The 19,936-nt window shown below is 27.7% G+C and overlaps 2 long non-coding RNA genes across 2 annotated transcripts; both read right to left on the reverse strand.

Annotated features, from left to right (window-relative positions):
• Positions 1–5,097: 5,097 nt before the first annotated feature.
• On the reverse strand, positions 5,098–5,543 carry LOC137827236 (uncharacterized). The gene is made up of 2 exons (XR_011083688.1): positions 5,426–5,543; positions 5,098–5,329 (listed from the first exon to the last, which is right to left on the reverse strand). It is a non-coding gene; the product is annotated as an uncharacterized lncRNA (long non-coding RNA).
• A 5,618-nt stretch (positions 5,544–11,161) lies between these two features.
• LOC137826036 (uncharacterized) lies at positions 11,162–11,992 on the reverse strand. Its single transcript, XR_011083396.1, has 2 exons — positions 11,867–11,992; positions 11,162–11,455 (listed from the first exon to the last, which is right to left on the reverse strand). It is a non-coding gene; the product is annotated as an uncharacterized lncRNA (long non-coding RNA).
• Between the last annotated feature and the right edge of the window lie 7,944 nt (positions 11,993–19,936).

Below are 19,936 nucleotides of genomic sequence, written 5' to 3' on the forward strand. Positions count from 1 at the left end.
ACAACATGTGGCCCACCACATCTAAAACATTTGAAATTGGGTGTTGATTGAGAATTGGGTCTTTCACTACTATAAGATTGAGGTCTGAAATAAGATTTCTTTCTATCTTCATATTTAGGCATGCTTTTAGAAGGTCCTCCCACTTGAGGCTTAGCAAGTCTGCTACTACTTTTCAAACTCTCCACTACTTTTGCTTTCTCCACTAGAGCAGGGAAATCTCTAATGGACATAGGAATCACCACTTCTTTAAGCTTTTGCTTCAACCCAAACTCAAATTTTCTACATCTTCAAGCCTCAGTCATGGTCTGGGTGTAGAATCTAGCTAGGTGTTTGAACCTAGTAGCATATTCAGTGACTAAAAGATTTCCTTGTTCCAACTGCATGAATTCAAACTATCGGGAAAATACTTCTCCAGAAATCTTACTTTGAAACTCTCCCAAGTGAAAATTTCTTCTCTCTCTTCCATCATTTGCTTCATACCTATCCACCAAAACGCAGCTTCTTCAATAAGCATATAGATGGCATAAGATAAATTTCTCTCTTCGGGGCATTGAGTAGCTTCAAAGATTCTTTCTATGTCTCTCACCACTGGTCTACTTCATCTAGATTTACCTTGCCATAAATTTGGGTGGATTGTGTCTTAGAAAATCCTCTAGACTAAAGGTATGGGGTTGTTGATGAAGTTGAGAGTCTTATGCTACTAATCTAGTGGTTTGTAATTGATGAAGGGTGGTTTGATGTTGTTGTTTCAGAGTAGCACTTTGTTGTTGCAAGGCTATTGCCATCATCTCTATTGCCCGAGCTAAGTTGGGCATATCTATTGAGGAGGAGTGTGTGGTTTGCGTGCCATCTACTAAGCACATAAAGAATTGGGTTAGAAATTACTAAAAAAATCCAACTACATCTTTAAGACAAATTAACTTAAAAGAAATCATCACACAAAGTAGATACAAAACCAATCAAGACTTGTCTTTAAAATGTATTCTAATTATTTAGAATTAAGATAGAAAATAATCTTGATCCATTTATGAGTGTGCACCCTCACCACTCTATCAAGATTCTTTTCATTCTTAATACTTTCAGCTTTATTCATAACAACTAGTTTGACTCAAGCACAAACAAGATTTCAAGAAAACAACTTTGTTAAATAGAAACTTGTAACTAAGTTTTAAAGCTAGACTTAAGCAAAAATCTACATACAGGAGAAACACAATAAACCCACTAATCTTAGGTTATCCTAAGGATGAACCCCTCTGATACCATTAAATGTAAGACCCCAAAAATACATCTAACTATTACAATACAAGTTCTACATATTACTATACAAGCTTAGAGTGTTTCAAAACATTCCTAATACATTATTAGAGCTTATAGAAATACAAATATTTACAATATAAGCTTCAAATCAACACTCTAAAGCTCTCCAGACCCTCCGACACTTGTATGACTATTTGCTTGTGTACGTAGTACAGTCATTGCAGTTTAAACATAACAAGAAAAGCAAAGGTAAGCTAGTGAAAATAAAATTTTATAATATACACAATTAAATCAAAAGAGAAAACCAACTTACATGATGAATTTCTCAATTATTCAATCTTCTTCAAATCCCAACATAAAATAATCACATAGATCTCAAATGGATCTAGACATCTAGGATATTCAACAAACAACGTCTTCCAGAAGACCCGTATTAAGTAAGTCATACTAGAGACTAACACTTGATCTAAAGATTACCAACGAATCTAAGAGAAAAGACCGAGGTAAGTTCAATACAAACCAAGTCGTGCATCTGATATGTCACGGTGTGCATGAACTCTCTCATCAGTTTCTCACCACCTAATATCTTAGTCTATGTGATTTAGATCATTAGTGAAGCTCGGAGGTCTCTATTACCACATAGGCATCAATACTTAATACACAACAAACATCAATTCGTACATTATCTCAAATGTATGAATTCAATTTCATACCATTTTCATCATAATATCATTCAAAATGTGATCCACAACATTCAAAAGTCTATTTGACATAAAAAAAACAACACTTAAATACTAAACCATCAAAATCTAATATATCTACAAGTTGAAATAATAAATAAACAAACAACACAATATATAAACACACAACATCCCTCCAAGAGAAATTGAATATTGGGACCACGTCCCCTTCACATTCAGATCTTTTAGCCTATAGTGCTATTAAAAAATAAATTTATCTTCCTTTACCTTAATTTCTTGATTTCCAATCAACTTCTAAAATTTTATCCTCCGAGTCTGGATAAGCTTCAAAATTTAAGGTCCTAATGCAAATTATCCAAACATAACAGAAATTCAATATATAGTAGAATAAGTTGAGAGGATTACTCTTCTCAACTGACTCCACCAAGATTGATAACTAACTCCTAAGGAAAAACACAAAACAAAGGATCATTAGAGCAAAAATGAACTTACCTTGTTTAAAAATTTGATCAGGTTGAAATGTTCCTTAACTCCTCAACTACAACGTGGTGCGATCATATTCTAAAATAGATGAAAATTGGGAGAGGAAATAAAGAGAGAAGGGAGAGGATTAGAGAGAGAAAGAGACAGAAAGAAAGAAAGAAAAGTAAATGGCATCGTGAATGGGGGGTTTGCAACTTTTGTTTTCTTTTTACGTTCTTCCAGCAACAAGTACAGTTGGGTAACAATAAAAAGCCATAGCCATTAATGGTGTTTGCATTTAGTATAGCTGAAACTTAATGATTTTATAGTCTTATTAGAGGTAATTTTTCATCTTTAGAGTACAATTATTTGTATTGTTTGATTTTGGGGCAACCCATTATTTTGTCTGCCCTATTTGTGCTCAAAAACTTAAGTTGTTAGTTAGAGAGTTAGATATTAAGCTAATGGTATCTACACTAGTTGAGATGTTATAGTAACTTTTTATATGTGTGTTGAGTGTCTAGTGGTTATAGTTGGGCAAAGATATAGGATTAATATGATTTGTATGGCTCTAAAAGATCTAAAATTTAATTTAGGGATGAATTGGTCGTCTACTAATCATATTCTCATATAATGTGCTCAAAAGAAGTTGATTTTCCTTTAATAAGAGGCAATGCAGTTTATCTCAACCCAACAATCTCAACCCAACAATTTGAAAGAGATGTACTACGGGGTGCAAAATGTTTCATGCTTTTAGCTTGTGCCACATAATGTTGATAAAACATAGAAGAATATATTTGTAATTTGGGGCTTTATGGATGTACTTTCAAAGAAGATTTGTAGGACTTCCACCAAAGAGGGAGATAGAGTTTACAATAAATCTTATTCATGAATGAGGTTATGTGTCAATTGCTCCATACCAAATGGCACCAACCAACGATTTAAAAAAAAAAATAGAAGATTTATAGGAGAAATAATTCATTTAACTTAGTGTTTCTCTATATAAAGTTTTAATATTATTAGTGAAAAAAAGGAAGATTCATTTAAAAATTTATAATACAATATTTTTCAGACATAATTTATTAGAATTATATTATATAAATTGTTTTTATGAGAATATAAGGCTTAATAATAATAATAATAATAATAATAATAAATTAAATTAAAAAATATAATATCTTGAAAGGAAGAGATCAGAAACTTATGTTTCGAAGGAAGACATAAATATGGATGATGGATGGTAAAAATATTTACTAGTCATTAATGTAACAGTAAAATAAGGAAAATAATAATAATAATAATAATAATAATAATAATAATAATAATAATTAAGTGTGGGTATAAAAGGAGGAGAGGAGTTACAAATAAGAGAATAAAAGGAGAGAAGTTGGGGCTTACGAAAAAAAAAACTGAAGGAGAAAGAAGAGAGAGAAGGAAAAAAAGAGAGAGAAAAAAGAGGGAGAGAGAAATATATATATATATATATATATATATATATATATATATATATATATATATATATATATATATATACCCTTATTAGCATTTTAACACCTCAACTACACTATAATAAACAAGATAAGGGAAGTTAGAAATTTATCATTTTATTTATTTATTTATTTAATTTATAAAAAAATATGTTTCGAATATTTATTTAATTTATCTTTAGTTACAAGTTTATTTATTTAATTATTTATATTATTTATTTTTAATTACGCACTAATTCATTTTATTTATTTTTATTTTTAAATTTATTTGTCTATTTTATTTAATTATTTATCTCTAGTTATCTATTGGTTCATTTTATTTATTTATATTGTTTAAATTTATTTTCATCACACATTCATTTTACTTAATTATTTATATTATTTATCTTTAATTAGACATTGATTCTTTTATTTATTTAAATTATTTAATTTATCTTTAGTTTAGTACCGATTTATTTTATTTTATTATATATCTCACTAATATACATGTATTTATTAATGAAATATTGAGAAACGAGACTTTCAATCTTGATATTTCTTTCAGACATAAAGACCTAGTTATTTTAGAAGGACCCATCCTGATGTTTTTTATGTCCCTCGGTCTTATCAACTCCTAATTAATATGTTTCCTCCCATAATGTAAAAATAAAAATAATAATAACTAAAAAGGAGAAAATTTATAGATAGAGAACATGTACAATAGAACCAGAAAATACAATGTGCAAATTGTAATATATATATATATATATATATATATATAAATATTTTAACTCTTATTTAATATTATAATAATATTAAATAAAAATAATAATAAATGTATAAAATTAAAAATAATATATAACTATGAAATGTTAACTCTTATTTAATATATAAGTATCAAATGTCAACTCTTATTTAATATTATAATAAAAAAATAGTTGAATTCTTCTACTTAAAATAATCCCACACATTATCACTCCTACAAATGTATAATTTTTATTTTTATTTGAAACTTCTTTCATTTAAGTTATAAACTAAGTATAAAATTAGTAATATTTTTTTATTCAAATAAACATATAATACTAAAAAAATATAAGTATTAAATGTTAATTCTTATTCAATAGTATAATAATGAAATAAGCACGCAAACGTTATTCTACTATGATTCAACAATAATAATAATCCTTTATATATATATATATTAGAAATACTTAATTGAAACACACGTTTTATTGAAGTTTTATAAAATAGACATAAGAGTAGTATAAGTTAATCATTGACAACAACATTGAAAACTAGTTTTATTCGGGAAACAGAAACCATCTTTAAAGCCAAATCCTAAGCATGCGTGTCTGCAACCTGGAATGCAACCGTCTATGCAGTTTGCTGTTGATATTGGATCATTTGATATTGAATCATCTGGTGATGGTTCTGGATCTGGTTCTGCGTTCATGTCACCATAAAATTATATCAAATTTCACCATAAAATTTAATAAAATTTCATCATATACCAAAATTTTATCATAAAATTTCAATTACCTCCTGCTGCACTCAGAACCAAAGCAACGAACAAAACACGGAAAAGAAAACAATGATAGAAGCGAGAGGCCATTTCTAGAAAATTGATTTTTTCTCTCTGGTGAGATGAATGTTTCATATCCCACTCACTATATATAAAGGCTACCGAGAGTTATTACTCATTATATATTGGATATTTTGTATTCTATAACTTATAAAATTTATGACACAATATAATATTAAAATGAAAAGAGATGCGTTTTTTCAGTTAAGTCAACAAAAATAATATATTAACAAAGAAAATCATTAAATAAAAATTAATTTAAAAAAAATAGTAATTAATTATTATATTAACTAAATTAGATATTATTTTAAAATTAAAAATGTATTAGTATTTAAAATAATTTTTTATTATTAATAAAATTTATGTAAACATTTAATATCAATATTTAATGACTATTAAAGAATTCAATTTGATTTTAACATTTTTTTATTTATAAAATTATTTCTATTTAATGATTTTTTAATATTCAATGAATATTAAAGAATTCAATTTGATTTTAATGTTTTTTTATTTATAAAATTAAATTTTATTTAATGAATTTTTTTTATAGTGATTGTAAATTAATTTGTGATATATTATGATATATATTGATAAATATTAAGAATCATATTAATTAATAATTGAGTTTATACAAAATAAAAAATTTAAAATGTTTACTTTAAATGTGAGAAATTTTGTTTCCACATAAACAAATGTGAGTCGAAAAAATAAATATATGAGGTTGTTTGGATTGAGGAGGATGGAATGGATTTGTGAGGATGGTTTGTTATAAGTTTACAAATTTATCCTTGTTATTAATAAATATTTAAAAAATGAATTATGTTATTTTAATAGGTTTGAATTAATTAAATTTTTTTAATATATAATATTCATAATTACTTATATTTTTTAATAAAAAATTAAAACATATAGGAGAAAATATTTTTGTGTTAAATTGTAATAAATTTATTAAATATATTAAAATTTATGAAAATAGTATTTATTACTATATTCATTTTGTTATTTTATATAACTATATATGTTTTTTTATATTAAAATTTTATTTTTATTATTTTTATTATTTATAATTATATGTTGTTATTAATAATATAATTAAATATTTTTGAAATTATAAATAAATTTATGTAATATTTAATTTTGTATATTGTAATAAAATGCATGCACAAGGGTATTTGGATAAAATACAATAATTCTACAAGAATCCCCACAAATCTCTTCATTTGTGTGAAGAATGAAAAAAACTCTTCACCTCTCTCATCCACTCCCCCACTACAAAATCATTAAAACAAATAAAAAAAACAATCCTTCCCCTCTCTCTTCATACTTGGAAAGGTTCAACATAGATTTACCATAAAAGACTATGACATTTTTGACAAATAAATTGATTATAACATGACTCGATATGTAAATTAATTTGTCCTTAGGTTAGTTTGAATGGATACACACTATTGACTTTAAATATAAATTTTGAAATAATTCATTTATTATTTTAATGTAACAGATAAGAAGATTTATTTAAATATATTTTAAATACAATAACCATAAAAAACTTATCTTCTTCACCATATTTAATTTTATTTTATTTAAATATTTAGATAGATCAAACACATTCTGTACTTTAACAGTTTAGGTTTGATACATTTATCTGGGTGTGAAAATAAAAGTATATTTAGAAGTTTGGTTGCAGCGATAACTAATAGAATATTTAGAAAAAATAATTATAACTATTATATGGGTTCAAGTATGAAGAATTGACGTAAATTCTTTTATATAATTTTTTATTATTATTAACTGATTGAAAGAACGTTTATTTCTCTTTTTTTTTTTATACGTTGCTTTAAATTTACTTCACATTAAAGTGAGAAGAGAATGGTTTGAATAGGAAAAATTTCAAGTAGATGAATTTATGTCTATATGCTAGAAGGTCAAACCTTGAAATCAGGCTGGAATAACAAATGACTATGGAGAGACCCGCAAACTTGTAAGTATTCTGTCAAAAATGTTTATAAAATCCTCTCCAATTCAACCTCATGTGCTTTTAATGATGATGTGTATAGAGAGTCCTGTGGGGTCTGTTGATCCCACCCTCGACACAATGCTTTGCTTGGACGACATTGCAAGACAGGATTGCCACAAAGCAAAATTTGATTAGAAGATCGATTTATCTTGTGGATTCTCTATGTGTTTTATGTGGGAGCGAGGAGGAAACGACTTCCCATCTCTTATATATCATGTCCGATTGCAATTTTGTTTGGAATTTATACAGTAAATGGATAGGGGTTAGTTCCGTAAATCATTTCCGTAAATCATTTTGTTTTGAATAAACACTTCAAACAATTTCATTGTATTTGGTTTAGCAAAGAAGGTAATAAGTTGTGAAAGGAGTGTGAGTTTCAATCATGTGGTGCATTTGGAAACACAGGAATGAGACAATGTTCAATCAAGCAAAAGTAGATGCATGCGAAATCTTTTCTTTGGTTCAAGTGTAGTTATCGGCTTGATTAAAAAACAAGGTTCCATAGGTGTCTTTTTCTTTATCAGATTAGGTCCAATATCCAATTACTTGTATTAATATGGTAACAAACAATTGATACACTACAAGAAAATGAAATATAAACTAATTTTTAGAGACCAAAATTAATTAGTTGTTATAGTAACTAAATTAGAGATTAAAAAAATTGGTTTCTAAATTAGTTTCTATTATTGGTAAATGGTTTCTAAATTGGTGTCTAATTAGCCACCAAAGTTTTTGCTACCAAATTTAAAATCTAAATAATTGGTAGTAAAAACCTTGGTTGCTAATTAGACACCAATTTAAAAACCATTTAAAAATAATAAAAACTAATTTAGAAATAAAATTAAATTGGTTTGTATTTCATCTTTAGGGATATTTATGTGGTTTCAAAAAGCTTATTTAGGTTTGCATTCGTTATAGAACTTTTGGAGAAAATGAATGGTATTTTTTTTTAAAAGGATTGAACTCTATATTCCCTTTCTGTTTAATTTATTATTTGCTAATTAAAAATAAAACTTGATGTTAAAAAAGTTTAAGCACTCTTTTAGTGTTACTCATAATTACCTGAATTTAAAAAAAAAACGTGTTTTTCGCTAAAGGTATACTATTAATTTTCCTTATCTTTTTAATTATTTTATATTTTCTTATGGAACTTCAAATTTGGAGTGTTTAGCAAATTTAACTACACTTTTCCGTAGACGCAATAAGTGGTGAACAAATTATGGAACAAAAAATTATTAAATAACATTAGATAACCCTTAATCTCTAGTTTCAATAAATTAATTTTTAATTATAATATAAATTATTTAATAACATTTAATTATATAATTAAATATTTTTTCCTTCATCTATACTTATATATAAAGGAGATTCTTTTTTAGCTGCTCTGAATTTTTTTCCTATTTTATCTTTATATCAATATTTAATTTTTTCGCTGTATTATATTGCGTCATTTCTTATTATTTTTTCTAAAATATATTAAAACAGTTATCAGAAGCAGTTTTGAATGTAGAGAGCAGTTTTTTTTAATTTAATTTTCTATATCTAAATTTCTTGAATTTTCACGGATGGTTGCTTATTTTATCACCATTTTTTTCTCTTTGCTCTTTCTCACTTTATATATCTTTTTTCTCAAATATCTTGAAACCAATAACATGATCATTGTGTCTCTCATACGTTTGCACAGGTGCATAATGCCTGTGTTCCCGCTAGTGTTCTGTAATGTAAGATTGGATTTTCTCTCAAATCAAACTTTAAACCTCCTCATAATTATAGTAAATAAACTATTAAAATAAAACTTTATAAGTATTTTTAATTTTTTTTTAAAAAAAACGAATTTTTAACGTAAATTGTATTATAATATTATAATATTTACATTAACAATGATTTAACATGAAATGTTTTAATAGTCTAGTTCACATTGGAGATTCGTTCATCATTTAGAAAAAACTGAAAAATAATTTATTTCAATAATTTTCTTAAAGAGTTAAAGTTTAAATTAAAGATGAAATTCATAATGTATTAGGAACGAAAACACACATAACTTATATCACCTAAAAATTTAATGAAACAATAATAGGGTAAATTCCCTATCTAGCACCATTTAGACTTTTATTTCCCTAACTAGCACCCTTTTGTTTTTATTTCCCTATCTAGCACCCTTTTGTTTTTATTTTCCTATCTAGCACTCTTTTATATTTTATTTCCCTATCTAGCACCATTTCAAAAATAAAAAAATGAATAATAATTTATTTATTTATTGATAATTTTAATTTTGAATGCATTAAAAAATAAATATTTTTAATGTTTAAAATAGTTAGAAATATAATTAATGAATAAAGAAATGAGTTTTTATAAATAAAAAAAATTAAAATGTTTAGTTTAATTTTTTTTTAAGAATGAAGAAAATAAAAAATTAAACCCTACAACAACATAAAAGTTGAATCTATAAACATAAATTACTATTTATTTTTATTATTATTGATGATGTAATCATGTTAATTTCAAGTAAAAAATACATGACATAATTACAAAAAACCCAAAGTCAATTAGTATTAATTAATAGTGGATACACAAGTAATATTGAAGTGTCTATCCTAAATGCAAAATCTTAAAAAGAAAAACTAATGCAAATGTTACACTTAATGCTTAAAAATGAGAAGCAAAAAATGAAAAAAAAAAGAGTCTAGAAAATAAAAACAACAACAATAAAAAAAAATGGTAGAAAAATAATAATAACTAAAAACATAAAAAATATAAAATAAAGGCAAAACAAATTAAGATAAAGATAAAAGATATAAACATAAATCCAAATAAGATAAATATAAGAGATATAAGACGATACTAAATAAATATATGTTGATCATAAAAGTGAAAATAAATTAAAGATGATAATTCATTTAATATTTTTTTCAATGGTACATTAAATAGTTTGTGCGAAATGAAACATAATTAATGACGAGAAATGCACAATCCAGTAATGTTGGGACATATTCTTTATGTGTGTCTTGATGTTTGACAATATGAACATTTTTTTTTCTCGATCATGTTGTTCTTTTTATGTCCATATCAGTCTTTATTTAACTTTGTTTTTTTTATAATTATGTCCTGTATTTTTTACTTGAAATTAACATAATTACATCATCAATAATATTAAAAATAAATACTAATTTATGTTTATATATTCAACTTTTATGATGTTGTAGAGTTTAATTTTTTATTTTATTCATTCTTAAAAAAATAATTTTTAAACTAAACATTTTAAATTTATTACTTTTTTATTTTTATTTTGTAAAAACACATTTCTTTATTCATTAATTATATTTCTAACTATTTTAAACATTAAAAATATTTATTTTTTAATGCATTCAAAATTAAAATTATCAAAAAAATTTAATTTATTATTTTTTAATTTATTTTTGAAATGATGCTAGATAGGAAAATAAAAAATAAAAGGGTGCTAGATAGGGAAATAAAAACAAAAGAGTGTTAGATAGGGAAATAAAAACAAAAGGGTGTTAGTTAGGGAAATAAAAGTGTAAATGGTGCTAGATAAGGAATTTACCCACAATAATAAGTTAAAATGATAACTGTGGACCACATATAAATTTTCAAATAAAACGCTTAGTTTTAATTATGTTATTAAATAATTATATTTTAAAATACGAAAGAAGGGAAATGACGAAGATTAATCTCAAATTGAATATGGATAATCAAATTCAAGCACAATACACAAATTTCTGACTAATCAAAGTTTGAATGCAAAGTTGGGATGTAAAGTTTATTGTATTTTCATTGACGGAAGACTTAAGTTATGTGAAACAGCAGCATATGATAATCCCAGGAACCACTCCTTCACATGTACCCCCACGCTTGAAACCCTGGCGAACACAGCTCTGAGCACACTGTGTGTTACTAACACATTTCCCTTTTTGGCATTTTGTTCCTGGGAGATCAAAATCTTGTGCTAATCCTGTATTCACCACAAATATATTAAAAATGGAAAAAAAGTTATACATATGTCTCCACCAAAATAAATTACTTTTCTGATACGTGGATCTGATAATGGAGTTATAAAAATAATATCAAGATTTTATACCATCTTAGAATATGAATTAGGATTTAACTCAAGATTACATTGCCCATGTGTCTAAAATTGATATACCTTAATGAAAAGAAATTAACAGCAACTTTATAAATTTCTTAGAAAAAGTTAAAATTCATTTGAAAAAAATAACTTGTTGGGTCATGCATATCTAAAATCCAGAAGCTTATCTCCCACTAGCACACTAGAAACACTGAGAAGACAAAAAAATCATTTTTTCACTTGAATGTTAGATTGAAACTGCAACTTAAGAGATAAAAAGCCATTATTTCTCTTTACCTGAAGAAAAAAGCAAAGCAATGCATAAAAACCCCAAAAGAAAAGTTTGGTTGATGCGAAAAGCCATTCTGCAGAATTTTTTTCACCGCATATGCTTACTTAGAAGGCTGGTGTGAAGACTTCAAAGGATTCAATGGAGATATATAGTGCCTCTACAATAAAATAATGTTACTTTATGAGATACTTTTATTTACACATTTTATTTCTTATTTTATTCTTTATTATGAAAAAACTTGAGATGAACAAAAGAGAAGAAGAAAGACAAAGGATATGAGAAAGAATATATCTTCTATTTTATATTCCTTATTTAAATCAAAGCATAGTAAATATACACCAGCAATATATCTAGTTAAAGACAAAAAATAAAACAAAGAGTCAATAAATGTTAGAATAAGAAAAGACAAAATAAAAGATAGACATGTGTACAAATAGAAACAACTAAAAATTAGAAAAGACAAAATAAAAGATAGACATATGTACAAATAGAAACAACTAAAAATTAGATAAGACAAAATTAATATTAATTTCCTTCTAGAAGGCCTTGTATCCATCCATATTCTTTGTTACCCACTGCAAGATGGGAAATAAATATTGATGAGATCCAGCTTGGAACAAATACTCTCGAGAGATTAAGACTTTAAGACTACTTTGGTATAAATGTCAGATAATTACTCTATGGTAGAAATGGGAAACAAATGTATGAGACATTTCTTTAATTTTTTTTCCTAACAATGTGATTATCTATTTCTATGTGTTTCGTACGCTCGTGAAACACTGGATGATTTGTTACAATGGATCTTGTTGAGTCATTGTCACAATATAAAAGAGATGGTTGCTCAAAAGGAATTTTGAAATCTGGATGTTAATATTATTCATATTATTAATATTTATTAATGTTATAATTAATATTATTATTAACATTATATTCATATTATTAATATTTATTAATATTATTATTAATATTATTCATATTATTAATATTTATTAATGTTATAATTAATATTATTATTAACATTATATTCATATTACTAATATTTATTAATATTATTATTAATATTATTCATATTATTAATATTTATTAATGTTATAATTAATATTATTATTAACATTATATTCATATTATTAATATCTATTAATATTATTAGTATTAATATTATTAGTATTAATATTCATATTATTAATATTATATTCATATTATCAATATTATATTCATATTATTAATATTAATTTTGATATAAATATACATTTAGATATTTATTGTGTGTGTATAGTAGTTTTATTTGACTTGAGTAATATTACTTTTATCCGGATATAGATAGATAGAGAGAAAAAGGAAGAAATTATATAATATTAATATAACTTTAATACTATAAATACATATATATTGATTAATATATTTCTTTATTTAATCATTAATTTTTTAAAACTCATGGTTAAATTTAAATTTACTTTCATATTATATATATATTAATATAAAATTATTTGATATCTTATTTTCAAATATAGGTTATTATAGGTAGTTGTGAAGTTTTTGTTAGATGGCTATATAGGTGCTTGTATCTTACACTTCTTTTCTGATTTGAGATTCTTGTATAAGGATTGAAATATCCTTAAAATGTTTTGTTTAATTTTTTTTATTCTTTGTCGATAAAAAAAATCTTATTTTCAAATATTTACTTACATAGATTAAAATTGATATAATGTATAATTTTTAAAATATTTTAAATTATAAATTATTTAATCACTTTGTCATTATGATTTATATATTAGTAGAAAGGGTTATTTAGTAACAACTTTTTACATAGATTTATGGAATAATTAATATAGTTTAAACTATAATGATATGCTAACTAGTAATCTGTATTAGAGATTTAATTAATAGTTAATGTAAAAGTCATCATTTTATGTTAAAAGATAATATTGTTTGTTGACAATATTCTTTACTATAACACACAAGTAAAACCAACTACCTATAATGAACTTAATTAAGTCAATATGATCGTAAAATAATAATTAATATGATAGTTTATTTTTATGTAATAGGTAATATGATCACTATGAGTATGACATATATTAAATTTGATTCATACTAATAGATAATATAATAAATTATGTTTAGATTCAAGTAGATTATAGATAAATTAAATGTGATTCATATGTTAATATTGTTAGTATCATTAATATTGTTAGTATTATTATTATTGTTAGTATTATTAATATTGTTAGTATTATTAATATTGTTAGTATTGTTAGTATTATTAATATTATTAATGTTGTTAGTATTATTAATATTATTAATGTTGTTAGTATTATTAATATTATTAATATTGTTAGTATTATTAATATTGTTAATATTGTTAGTATTATTAATAATAATAAGTATAATAAAAATCATAATTTGTTTGGTGTAGTGGTTAAATTTTACTTGGTAGTTGAAGGATTGTTGAAGGAACCTGGCTTCAAATTCGTATGTAATATTGATTTTACATACGGATTTTGATCCGTATGTAATCAGGTCGAGTATTAGTGAGATACAATTTCAGAGCATAAAATCTTCGTGCATATCCATTCATAACTGCTCCATCAACTCATTCATTTTACAATATAAATCTGTATAAAAATCTGCTACCCACATTGGTTGCCCATTTTCGGTTCTCACCATTTAACATACCCAAGGTGCCGGATTTCAACTGGCTGAAATATGAGAAATTGGCTGAAACAAGGTCTGCACTGAAGTACCAGAATCTGAAAAAAGCTGCTGGAATTAACTGGTAATGTGTACCCTGATTTAGTTAAGGTGTTTTACACAAATCTAACTTTGGATGGAAAGAACATTGTATCCTATGTGAAAGGAATCAAAATGAAGGTCACCAGTGAAGTATGGAATTCAGTGGCTGGAATCAAATATTCTGGTCTAAAGGTTGGAAAAGGGAACACAAGTGGGATTCAGGAGTTCAACAAACTTCAGTATTACAGAAGCTGTATGAGGAACCCTACCCAAAGCATAAGCAGATTCCATGCAGGTAATCTGAACCTAACACCACGACTTGTTGCCTACATCATAGCATGGCAGCTCATCCCTAGAGGTACAAATCATGTTGTTTTACATGAAGAGGATTTAATCCTTTTATACTGCATCATGAATCTGATCAAGGTTGACTGGGTGTATATCATCAATGAGCATATGTTGAAATCCAAAAGATTAACTGATTATCGCTTTCCTTATGCTATACTTGTTGAACCAAGTGGTGTTCAAGCTTTGAAGAATCTAAACCCTTTGAAGGATGTTGAAGCCTTGGTGATGAGAATCACATAAAGGAGGCCTTTAATAATGAAGGACAAGGTCACTCGCCCTCACACTTAAAGTTCTTCTTATTAATCTTTGCAAAAGTTGAAGTCCAAGTCCAAAAAGGCCAAGCAAAGCCCAAGCCCAAAAACTCAAGCCCAAAGCTCAAGCCCAAAAAAGGCCAAGCCAAGCCCAAGTCCAAACAATGAGGGGCAAGGCCAAACAATAAATAAAAAAGCATCATGTGAATTGCTTTTTGGATAGTTATAGGAGGTATGAATATTAAATAAAGAGTGTGAGCTTAGTAAGGGGGGTGTAGAAATAATAGGGAGGTGCCAAAGTGAGAGGGGAAGCCACACCTTCCTCATGTCTATAGTTGGCGCCACTTTCATGTAATTTGGGGGGAATTTTGAATTTGATTAGCTTTACATTTCAACACCTCTAGACTATAAATTAAGGTGCTGCCCTTGTATTTTTCAGATTTGAATTTTAATTAGAGAAACTATACTCAATTTTTGAGAGAGCATTGGAGAACTTTGTGCCTTCTTCACTAGTCTTATCTTGATGGTTCAATGGTTACCTCAAGTGGCGGCTTGCACACTTATCTTGGAGTCTCCATCCTCCTAGTGGCGTGATCATCCAACCATTCCTCCATCTTCATGAGCTTTCTCTTCTCCTTCCTTCCTTCTCTTTTAATTGTCATGTCTTAGCTTGATTCTCTTGAATTTTCTATTTGGTATTTTCAGTTCTTTTAGTTTTAGTTTTGCTTCGGTGCATTTGTGTTCTTGGCTGTTCTTCATCTTTTCTTCTCCAATTCTAGTCTTTTGTTCGGTGCATTTCAGTTTTTGTGTTGTTTAATCGGTGCAATTGCTTTTCCTTCCATTCTAATCGGTTCAATTTGACAATAATTGGAACTTCCATATGAGTTTGTGTTTTGGTACTAGTTTTGGTGAGTTCTTGTTCATAGAACCTTGATCCAATTCTATGATAAAGTGCCTATCTCATAACCAACTCAAGATGATTCCTAAGAATGTCAAGAATCATTCTAATTGTGCTAGTGGAATCACATCACTTGGTTGTGATTGTTGTTGCTGTGCTGTCTTAGTTAGGATCTGGGGTAGTTTGAGTATATGTAATCCACCCCTTGATTGAATCCAAAGCATAGGCATTCTCAATCTTTTTGAAAGAAAAATGTTTTTCAAACTAAGTTAAAAACAACCGATTATTTTGTCGAAACAACCGATTGTTTATACTTAGATGTTTTTAGAAAAGATTGAAAACTGTTTTTCAAATGGTTGAGCTGTTAAAACCAAAACAACTGATTGATTCGAGGAAACAACCGATTGTTTATTTTGGTACCATAACATAAAAACTGTTTTATCTTTGGCTGAGCTTTAAATGTTTTAATTGCTTACGCTTCAGTCTTTAAATGCTTTGACCAAGCTTTAAATGCAATTAAAGAGTTTGTTAAGATTTGATAACAAACAACATCTTTGAATATATTCAGAAAAACAGATTTGAGTAACAAGATTTTGAATACAGATTTTGAGTTTTTCAAAGAGTTGAGATTGCTTAGAGTTTGTGATTGATCCTTGTACTCTATTGAACAAGTTTCGTTTGTGTGTTTGCTGAGATTTGTTGTGTGTTCTTGAGGGGATCAAGATCAGCAATCTTAGTGTTGGTGTGTTGGCCAAGAGAAGTGTGTGTCTTGAGGGGATCAATGTCACTTTCTTGGTTGTGGTGTAAGTGATCAAGGTGTGGTTGCTTAGTGGATTTCCTTAGAGGTTTCTGAGAAGACTGGATGTAGCTCTGGGTTTGGAGTGAACCAGTATAAACATCTGTGTGCATTCTCTCTATCCCTAACTCTTTAAATTCATTTTTGATATTTGTTAACTGGTATAAACAACCGATTGTTTCTGCGAAACATCCGATTGTTTTACTGTTGCTGTGCTTTTTGCTTTGTGTTTTGAAAAACTAATTTCTCAATCAAGGTATTCGCGAAATATTTTCATTCAAGGCTTAAAAGATTGCGAAAACTATCTTTAAACAATTCACCCCCTCTAGTTTAAAGCCATCCATTCTAACAATATTTGTTTCAAAATTGATTTACTACTTTGGCATTGACACTTCTAATGAGCGAAATGAAATCATCAAAGTTGTGAGTGAGATTGATAACTCAACTCTCACAAAAATGGAGTTTCATAAAGTGGAGGACAGCTGGGTGATTCTCAAAGGTAAGGATCTTCAAGAAGAACATGGAGCCTCAAACCTCAACAATGAAGATGGAGATAAGGTTGTTCCCATGGAAGATGACACAGTTCAAGCTGCAGAACACTCATGCTATGTTATCCATCATTCCTACGGGCAAGAACCATCTGTTGATCATGCTGGAAGCCAAAGGATTAGCTTTCCATCTGTAGAAATCAAAGGAGATTCACAAGCTCCCCAATCAGTGCATGAAGAGGCTACTGCAACTCATCAGAATGCTATTGTTGCCTATCAAACTCCAGAATACAGAGGTGAACCCTTATCTATGTTTGAAAGGCAAGTTCTGTATCGCCTTGATGCCATGACAGCAGAACATAGAACATATTTTGAAACCACTCAAGTAAGGTTTCAGCACCTTGATGATCAAATTGAAGGAGTTCAGTTACAGCTTGCGGAGTTATATTACAAAGATTAGAAGTTTCTTGTTTTCCATGCTTTCCTTTTATCAATTTATATTTCTGTAATGTTGAACAATTTGCATTTGTTTTCTGGACTGTTATGGTTATGTTTTTGTTTTATCTTTCTCTATGCTTAAATGCTGTTTGATGAATCCAAAGGGGGAGAAAAATAGCTCACCATGCTAGGTGAAGCTAGATGAAACAGGAAGTTACATTCTGCACCTTAAAACTGATTCACATGTTATGCAATGTTTCAATTTTCTGGTTTGGTATTTGGTGCAGTACAGGTTTTTAATTTCTGGTTTGGTATTTGGTGCAGTATTTGGTGCCCCTTCAAGACATGTGTTTGATGAAGCCATTTGTGTACATTTCATGTGTAGTTACATTTGCTTTAAGAATGTCTTAGGTATAATTTAGAGGTTGTTTAGAGTAGGCTTTTTGCTAGGTAACTCGCGTCTTAACCCCTGACCATGTGATAAGAGCAAGCACAAATTTTATGAAACTATTTTTCACATGTTTTGCAAAAACACCCTTACTGCATAAAAATAAATTTGTTCTTTTCTAAATGAATGGATTCTTTTTTAAACTGATGCATTGACTAAGTCTTTCAAAAATCAGGTTTTGTGCATAAAGTATTTTGACTAAGTCTTCACTCTTTCAAAACGACTGTGTTTCAATAGTTAAGTCTTTTCTGTTATTGTTTTGAAAAATAAATCTGTTCATCTGTAAATGAATAGATTCTTTTTAGTCTGGTGTCATGTTTATCTTAAAAGGTTTTTTTTTTGTTTTGTCCTTGCACCAGAGTGGTTGACGGAGTCTCCTTCACATAACAGATTCTCTAACTGCTTTTGAAAATAAATCTGTTCATTTTATTTTCAATCTGTTCTTTTTATAACAGCTTTAACTGCTTTTTGAAAATCTGTTATAAGTTGTTTTTCTATAAAAAGAAAACTTGTTCCTACGTTTAAAGGTGAATCATACAATTGAGAAAACAAGTTTTACAACAGAGAATTAACATGTGTTCTTGAAAGGTTTTACAAATCAAAAGTGTGCTTGTTCTTGGTTGGCTCTAAGGCTTGGTTAGAGGTGCTGCTACTGTGTGAGCAATCTGTTCTACTGGTCTAAGGCAGATTTTTGCATCCTCTATCAGGTTTATTTGTTTCATATTTCATTTCTTGTAAAGGGTTTCTTGAAGAGTGTGTTTGCTGAAATTGTGATTTTCAGCAAGTGTGCCAAGGTTCTTGTGTAAGTGTGTTTGGTACGTTTGTTTAGTGGATTTCACCTTGGATTATGTGATACTGGATGTAGGTCATTTGAGTGAACCAGTATAACTGTTGTGTTCATTTCTCTTCATCCCTGCACTTGATTTCTTGCTTATCTGTTAATCGGTCTAAAATTGAACCTGTTCAATTAATAATAAATATGTTCTTTCTGGGCTTGTTCCTTCCATTCTTATTTTCTGGAAAATCAGTTTGGTTCTGTTAAGAAGATATATGAACTGTTAATTACAACTGGAACAGTTTGATTGTGATAGGGTACCCAATTGATTGCCAAGCTAATAATTGAACCGTTATCACTTGCTTAAAAATTGAAGGTCACTGATTTTTGTGTTTCATCATATCCTCTTAAAAACAGTGTGTGTATAGCTTGCAAATCAATCTGCATAACTTCAAGAATTTCTTAACTGGTATAAAAGCTTTAATACATAAACAGTGTAAAAATAAATCTGTTCATTGCTAATTAAATCAATTTATTTTCTGTGTACTGTGATAAAACTTGAATCTGCGCGAAAGTTTTATAAGGTCAATTCACCCCCTCTTGAACTTTGACACTATTAAACCCAACAGTCTGGTCACGATGATGGGCCACGTAAGCGGGCCCTCCGAAATGGTAATGAGTTGACATCTAGATATAAGAAAGACATAAATCACGGGAGGGTCCATGCATGTGGTGTGTATAGTACATTCAAGTCTAACACAAGTAAGTATTCCCTGGAGGCATCAAGGCCTATGAGGGCTAGGGTTTCCAGGGAATACTGCATTCATGACACGTGAATAATTAGGGCACCTATAGAACAGATGGCCCCACAACACTGGTGCATGAGTTGGTACCCTAATG

This window comes from Phaseolus vulgaris, chromosome 8 (assembly GCF_000499845.2).
Source record: "Phaseolus vulgaris cultivar G19833 chromosome 8, P. vulgaris v2.0, whole genome shotgun sequence".
Taxonomy (NCBI): Eukaryota; Viridiplantae; Streptophyta; class Magnoliopsida; order Fabales; family Fabaceae; genus Phaseolus; species Phaseolus vulgaris.